Source organism: Narcine bancroftii, chromosome 6, assembly GCF_036971445.1.
Source record: "Narcine bancroftii isolate sNarBan1 chromosome 6, sNarBan1.hap1, whole genome shotgun sequence".
NCBI classification, from domain to species: domain Eukaryota; kingdom Metazoa; phylum Chordata; class Chondrichthyes; order Torpediniformes; family Narcinidae; genus Narcine; species Narcine bancroftii.
In genome coordinates this window covers 34984480-34993419 of record NC_091474.1, presented here as the reverse complement: position 1 = coordinate 34993419, position 8940 = coordinate 34984480, and positions in this window count along the sequence as shown.

Sequence of the window (8940 nt, the reverse complement as noted above, 5' to 3'; positions counted from 1 at the left end):
TTCACAATGGACAAAAGACTTCATCTGGTGTCATGACCTAGGCTTTCTGGGGAAGGGTTGGGGTGATGGAGGCTTTATACAAGGTCAAAGGAGGGAGGGGCCGCAGATACAGTCATAGGACGGGGCGAAGCCAGTAATCAGGAAATTAGGAATACAATACAGTTCATCAGTTTCACCACATTCACCCCTTGTTTTTTTTTAATCATCCGGCTGTGTGATGTGGGCACAAAGTCTTACATGTTAAGTCAGTCCGGTGGCTTGATCTTTTGTACTGACCAGTGGAACACTGGATGTGGGGTTGCGGTTGTGGCCGCTGTCTCATCCCAGACCTCCAGCACTGTGTTGTCCTGCTGGGGGCATGGCAGCTCAACCGGAGTGACTGGGGTGGAGGGAGGGTACAGTGGTACATATTGCATGACTGAGGAAGGAGGGGGATGCTCCTTGGGTCCTGGATGGAGACCATTTCCTTGCACCCATCAAAGCATTAACAAGCCATGAAATTCCAGATCTTTTCTCTCTCTTTAATTTCACTACTGCACCTTATCACATAAACATCAGGAGAGAGTAAGCAGTCTTGCTATGACCAGCGAGGAGATGCCCCTCTGTAGTCGACCACAATACAAATGAACAAAATTGTTTCTAAAGATATACATGGAGAAACTAATTCATGATTAAAACACATCCATCAGATCACCGGATAAGACTATCATTGCATCTGTATATTGTGTATGATACAAAAGTGAATAAAATTCAAGCTGCTGTGAGTAGCAACCAGTGATTATCTTCAATAACTGAGAGTCTAATGGATTATTCTGGGTGGGACCTGTTCCGGGGAGACAGTTTGCATCTGAACTGAAGGAGAACTAATATTTGCAGGGGGATGAGAACCAGAGTGCCAGAGCAGATAGAGAAGTGGAGGAGGGAATGGATGATGTGAAAAAATACAGAAGTATTAGAAGTCAACGGTTGTTCATAGTGGAAATGCTCTCAGGTGGATCTATTTCAATTGAAGTTGTAGGAAAGGCCTATGAGCTTAGAGTGTGGATTGCCATGTGGAATTGTTAACATTGTGGACAGTAGCGAAACTTAGTTGCAGGAGAGACAGGACTGGCAGCTTAATGTTTCGGGCTTCCATTGCTTTAGAAGCAATGGACAGAGGCTAATGAAAGGGGAGGAGTGACATTGCTCATCAGGAAAATATCACATCTGTGCTCAGACTGGACAAACCAGATGGCTCATCTACCGAGGCTATATGGTTGATATTGAGGAACAGGAAAGGTATGACCACACCCATGGGGTTATATATAGACTACCCAATAGTCAATGAGAATTGGAAGAACAAATCTGCAGAGAGATAGTAGGAAATTTTAATTTTCCACATATTGACTGGGACTCCCATACGATAAAAAGGCCTGGGTGGCTTGGAGTTTGTCAAATTTGTTTAGGAAAGTTTTCTAAATCAATGTATAAAGATACCAACTAGAGAGACTGCAATACTGGATCTCCTATTAGGGAATGAAACAGGACAGGTGACAGAAGTGTGTGTAGGAGAACATTCTGGATCATAATGAGATTAGTTCCAAGTTAATTATGGAGAAGGTTAGGTCTGGGCCTTGGGTTGAAATTCTAAACTGGAGAAAGGCTAATTTTGAGGAAATGAGAAAGGATGTAGATTGCCTGAATTGGGATAAGTTGTTTATGGGCAAGGATGTTCAAGGTAAGTGGAAGACTTCAAAGGTGAAATTTTGAGAGTAAGGAGTTTGTATGTTCCTGTCAGGATTAACGATAAGATTAGCAGGCATAGCAAATCTAGATTTTCAAGGATATTGGGGATCTGGTTCAGAAAAAGAGAGAGATTTATAAAAGTATGGGCAACATGGTGCAAATGAGGTACTTAAGGAGTAAAAATGCAAGAAAAACCTCCAGAAAGAAACCAATAAGGCTAAAAGAAGACATGAGGGAAAATCTTTATGGTTTCTACAGGTATATTGAAAGTATAGTAAGTGATAAAATCGGCCCCCTTGAATATTGAATATCAGAGTGGTTGGTTTTACGTGGGGCCAAAAGAGAGCGGCGGGGGGGGGGGGGGCGGGAACATCTTAAATACTCTTTTTTTAAATATAATCGGTATTCATTCAGGAAATGGATTACAAGGAAAGGTTAAACAAGTTAGGACTTTATTCCTTGGAGTGTAGAAGAATGAGAGGAGATTTGATAGAGGTATTTAAAATTATGAGGGGGATGGATACAATAAATGTAGTCTTTTTTTATATTGAGGTTTGGTGAGATACGAATCAGAGGACATGGGTTAAGGATGAAAGGGGAAAAGTTTAGGGGAACATGAGTGTGAACTTCTTAACACAGAGAGTGGTGGGAGTGTGGAATGAGCTGTCAGCTGAAGTGGTGAATATGGCCTCAATTTTATCATCTTAGAAGAATTTGGACAGGTACATGGATTGGGGAGGTAAGGAGGGGTATGGACTGGGTGCAGGTCAGTGGGACTAGGAAAAAAACTGGTTTGGCACTAGACGGGAGAAAGGGGCCTGTTTCTGCACTTTAATGTTCTATGGAGAACAAAGCAGCACCCTTGACTGGCACCCCATTTATACCTCTCACCATTGGTATACTGTGGTCACATAATGTACATCCATAAAATGCACGGACTGCTACTTAGCTCGGGTGTTCTGATTGAATCTCTCAACATCAATTGTCTGGAAGAACAAAGGCCAGAGGCTTTGGAAACAGCATCACCTGCAATTCTCTCTCAGTCACAGAGTTCCTCAAGGAATTGTTTCTTTGCTCAAGGTTCCAGCATCTGTTGCTTTTATGTTTCTCCACTACTCTGATGTCAGCATTCAGGAAGATGAAATAACAAAAACTCTTGCAATAGATTGAAAGCACATAGAATGACTTCCACCCTTATTGTAGTCACAAAGCATCCCATCTTTAAAAGGTGCAGCCTGTCTTTAATCAGAAGAAACTCCTTTTTCCAAAAAGAAGCTGTGGTGGTACACCACCAGCCTACTGCACCTGGCCTCCTGTCAATCAGTCGCCCTGAATGGATCAAGCCCCACCCGGTCAGGTGTCAATCACCCTCCGGGATTATAAGCCAGCGCCGGCCTCCCGAGGCCTCACACAGAGTTGCTGCAGCCATAGCCAGCCTGGCTCTGTGTGAAGTCTTTGTGGATTAAAGCCTGTTGTACAGTCTTTACCTTGTGTGTGTCTGATTCTGTCTAACAGCCCACCACAGAGGCTCTATTCATGATAAATTATTTACAAAAAAGAAAATGGTTTGAAGTTTTTTACCCCACACCCTTTGTGTCATATTCATGCATTTTCATCAATGTACATTGTTACACAAGTTATTTAATTGCACCAATGCATTACTGTGGCACCTTGTCATTACTTCCCTGTGTGGTTTGAGGATATTCCCCTTGGTGACAGCCCCCCTCCCCCCACCCAATGCCTGGTGACGGAAAGACTGTAGGCTGGGTCCATCAGAAGAAATAAGCTTAACAGATACGAGTACCTTGATGATGCACAATTACCGGCACTGTTAGCCTGAGTGCTGAAATCTATCAAAGTGCAGGCTTGCAGAGTGCTGTGTTAACCTTAGGTCATATTTTCCAGCTCTATCCAATTTAATCACTTCCAATTGTTTCTTTAAAATGAAGACTGCCTGTCATAAAGGGTAATTTGTTTTGCTCCGGTCGTTTTACCTGGAGGCCCGAGAACCGAGAAATATCAACTTCCCATTATTGCTGATGCGGATGCTCATTTTACTAAAAATTAATAGTAAATAAACAGCAGGGAGTTAGCAACACTTCACATGAACTAAAGATTATGCAGGATCAAATGGTCCCAGAGAGATATAATGGGTGCGGTAGATAGAGGGGAGCAGATGGATGTTGTTTACTTGAATTTCCAGAAGGCTTTTGATAAGGTGCTGCATAAAGGACTAATACACAAGATAAGGAGTTGGGTGGTGATGTATTAGCATGGATAGAGGATTGGTAAACCAATAGCAAGCAGAGAGTTGGGATGCAGGTTTCTGGTTGCCAATCAGTGATGAGCAGGGCACTGCAGGGGCTGGTGCTGTGCCCACAACTGTTTACGATATTCATTAATGATCTGGAAGAGGGGACGGAGTGTAGTGTATCTATATTTGCTGATGACACTAAATTGACTGGAAAAGCAAATTATGCAAACAATATGAAGAGTCTGTCAGTGATATAGGTTAAGTGAGTGGGCAAGGGTCTGGCAAATGGTGGACAATGTTGGTAAATGTGAAGTTGTCCACTTTGGAAGGAAAAATGGAAGATCAGAATATTATTTAAATAGCAAGTGATTGGTGCCTGCTGCTGTGCAGAAGGACGTGGGAGTGCTTGTAAATAAATTGCAAAATGTTGGTTTGCAGGTGCAGCAGGCTATCAAGAAGGCAAATGGAATATTAGCCTTCACTGCTAGAGGGATTGAATTTAAAACCAGGGAGGTTATGCTGCAGATGTACAAGGTACTAGAAAAAATGCAACTGGAGTATTCTGTGCAGTGCAGTTCTGTCGTCACCTTTATTTATTGTTCATTCCATACTCTCACAGTAAAGACAAGATAGTGTTTAATCAGGACCATGGAGCATATTTACATAAATATAAGTTGGAATAGAAGTTAAACACATTAAAATATTAAGATATATACAGGAAAAGTCCACAGTACACTATTCACATATGTTCTGGGAATTCAGGAGCCGGATGCCTTTTGGGAAAAAAATATTGCTCAATCTGGATGCAAGGGCCCGAGTGCTATGATATTTCCTACTAGATAGCAGAAGAAATATCAGTTTACATGAGGGGTGTGTGGAGTCTTTCATAATGTGAATGGCCTTTTGCCTGCATTGAGTGTAGTAAATGTCTTTCATGGTAGGAAGTGGGCCCCCAATGATCTTTTCAGTGGACTTCACTATCCTCTGGAGGGTCATGAGTTCCAGGGTGGTACAGCTTCCAAACCAGCTGGTGATGCAGTTGCACAGGATGCTCTCAATACATCCTCTGTAGAATGTAGTGAGGATGGAGGGTGGGAGATGAACTTTTTTCAGCCTTCACAGGAAGTAGAGGCACTGCTGGGCTTTCTTGGCTATGGAACTGGTGTTAAGAAACCAGGTGAGATTCTCCCCCAAGTGCACTCTAAGGAACCTGATATTCTTGATGACCTCAACTATCGAGCCATCAATGGTCAGTGGAGCATGGCTCCCCTGGGGCCTCCTGAAATTGATAACTATCTCTCTTGTGTAATTGTTAGAGTGCTGCTTCTCAAAAAATCTTGAAACAAAGTTCAGATTTCAAATGTGGATTAAAAAAATGCACTTCCTCCTGTGTAACCATTAGAATAAAAGAGCAAGAAGAGACTTGTAGATCACAAGAGATTTGACTTTGTCCTCAGCTTCATACCCAAGTGAGCTTTTGATAACTTTTGCAGTTCCATATGCAGCTCCCTTGACAACCGTCTCAGATGCTGTGTCAAAAATTCTGGAGGCTTTATTTAAGAGTTTACATTATATGCTTCAAGCCTTTGATGTTCAGCCTCATACCTGGCTTTAAACATGGGGTAGTTGATTCATATTCAAGGAAGCACACTGATTTTCTTTCAGATCTTAATGAAGACTGCTTTGGAAAACCTTAGCCAATGAACACATTGTTATTGGACAGGATCAGGAACGAGGTGGAGTCTTTGGAAGATTCATGAGAATAGTTCTGCGCAGACAGCCACACATTTGCCTCCTGCCCCAATGTCCCTGATTGTCCAGAAACGTTTATGTGCAGGTGTCTGCTATGTTCCGTGTAGATGGAAGATTTTCAAGTCCCTTTTCTCACAGGCATGGATTGAAAATGGACGTCCCAGGAGTATGAGAAGTCGATCACAAGAATGTATCTGCATACTGCAGTGGGATTTCAGTCTCAGCCTATCTCTGGGGGAAGAGCAGAGGCGGAGCATGGGAAGGAGTACTGGACTCATCCATATCTGGACAGACTCAGTGCAGCAACTCACTGTGACATTTCACTTGTTCATCCAGTTTCTTGAAAGGGACCCCCCCCCCCCCCCCCAAATGTTATCCCTTACATCAGCATGCATAAGAAGTCAATTCCTGTTCTATCCCTCTACTGAAGAAAAAGTCAATTTCAGGTTTTACCACATATCCTCCTGATAAAGTCAGATGCTTGTAGCAATAATGTATAACTCCAGGTGAAAACAAAACACTGGTCAAAAGGCTAACTGAAATTTCTATCCCAAGGCACCATGTTAGAACTGAAACTTTCGAACAGACCATTGGTTTGAAAGGAAGTCCTGAAGTATTTGTTTATTTAAAAGACACATTTTCCATCTGGTTCATCCAATGTGACAATAATAACAAAGTTACAAGTCATTGGATAGCTAACAAGATGAATCTGCTATGCCTAGCTTTAGCCTTCATGGGTGTATTAGTAGAAATTCATCAAGTCTTAGACTTCTCCATCTGACACAATCAAAAGGGAAAATTGTTAGTCAAATTATAATGGACATGATTTTTGGATGATAAGTGAAGAATGGAAAGAAGGAGAGGGAGGGTGAGGGTGTGGGGGCGACTGCAGTTAAGGTTAAAGAAAGTGTAAGGAGTCTGAGACCAAATAAAGTGAGTGGGCAGAAAGGGGAGATTAATATTAAGTAAATTAAAGTTGATAAATAAGAGAATTCCATTGGTATTCAGCAAGAAGAAAGATATTGAGGAAAGTGAGATTATTGTGGAGTATGTTAATACTCTAGGCCATGTATATATCAAGAGGATGTGTTGGCACCGTTGAAAAACATTAGTGAAGTCCAAAGGGCCTGATAGGATTTATCTCCAGTTATTGAGTGAAGTTTGTGGCGAGATTGTTGGTGCCTTGACAGGGATCTTTGTATCCTCTCTAACAACAGGTGAGTTCACAGAGGTTTGGAGAGTTGCAAATGTTGTTCCTTTGTTTAATAAGGGCTATGGGGATAATCCAGTAAATTTTAGGCCAGTAAGCATTAGATCAGGAAGCTATTGGAGAGGGTTCTTACATTTACCTGCATTTGGAAGAGCACAGGTTTATTTAGAATGCTGATTATATCTTGGTGCAGGACAGTTTTACAAACAATTGAGTTTTTTTTGAGGAGTGATAACGAAGATAAGTGAGGGTAGAAATGGATGCTGTCTACATGGACGTTAGCAAAGTGCATCATAGAAGGCTGATCCAGTAGATTAAAACACATAAGCCATCTTTACCACCCTACCTCTGAGAATAATGAACTTGCAGCCCAAAATTTTTCTGAACATCAACACTCCTAAACACTGCTATTTCCTTCATACTTTCCCCTTAAATTTGGCCAGTGAATGCCCAATACCTCACACTTATCTGGATTAAACTCTTATCATTTTTCCACTCATAGCCAACTGATTTGTATCCTGTAAATTAAAACACATGGGATCTATGGGGATCTGTAATTAGATTCAAAATGGTTTGGCCATAAAAGGCAGTGGGTAGTGGTAGAGGGATGTTTCCCTAATTGGAGATCTGTGACCAGTAGTGTTCTACAGGAATTAGTGCTGGGATCTCTGTAGTTTGTGAGATTTCATATACACACACACACAGCACTCAGATTATACAAAATCGTCAGGACTGGGCCTATTTCAGATAAATGATATTTTCGGATAACAGGTCATTTAAAAAAAAACAGCCCAGTAGCAACAGCAAATCACTTGAAACAGTGTTTAAACAACAAGGAAGACTTTTAAAAGCATCAAATAATGTTTAATTCTCACCAAAAAACCTGAACAAAATAAAAATAAATCCAACACCAAAAACTCAAAATTCTACTCAGAGGTTTTCCAAAATTTTTTTCAACCTGTGACATCAGTTCGGCTCCGAAAAAATTTTTTTGATAACTGAGGATTTTGGATAATCCAATTTTGGATAACAGTAAACAAAATTTGGTGGAGGAGCAAAGAAGATTGTCAAAGGATATAAGAGTTAAAATGATGTATGGAGGGAAAGTTTTTCATACAGGATGTCTGGAATGGGCTGCCAGGGGTTGTGGTGGAAGCAGATATGTTAGTAACATTTAAAAGGTTTCTACATAGACAAATATTCAGAGAACCATACGCATTATGAGCAAGCAGGCAGAGTTGTAGGTTAATTTAGTATCATATTCTCACAAACATTGTGGTTTGCTCCAGGTTTTCTAATAATATTCAAGTGCTGAGCTTTGCAATTTGGTTCTCTTTCTCCAAGGCTTAGTTTCAATCTGGATAAATATTGATCAGGTATTTGGCTTTGCTTGTAGCATTAGGAACCAGTTGGCACTCTTACACTAAAACAGCTGAATGATTTCAAATTTTTTTTTTTTTAAAGCATACTTGGCTCCGGTGTGTTCCAATGTGGTCCTTTACACTGCGTTTCAGTAAGTTTCCCTGGATCCGAAGTTAGTTCCGAGTACTGAAAAGATCCAAAAACCAAACTTTTTACGGCACCGACATGACGTCACAAAATGAAAAAAAATATATCACCCACTTGGCCCCACGTGGGGCTTTGACGCTTTGTTGGCGCCATTTTGATAGCAAAAGAGAGTTTGCGTGTGATGGACTTATTGAAGGAATGTACTGTGCAGTATGGCTACAAAAAAATTGTCCCTAATTTCTAGTGGACGAGCCAGACATCAATGCTGTAATGAGAATTGCTTTGAACAAACTAAAAATATAACTAACAGCTATGACACCAAAAACCCTGCAAATTTCTACAGTGGTGTGGTGGAAAGTGTGCTGACCGGCTGCATCACAGCCTGGTATGGGAACATCAATGCCCCTGAGTAAAGTCCTCTAAAAGGCAGTGGACACAACCCAGGGCATCACAAGCAAAACTCCCCACTATTGAATACATCTACAGGGAA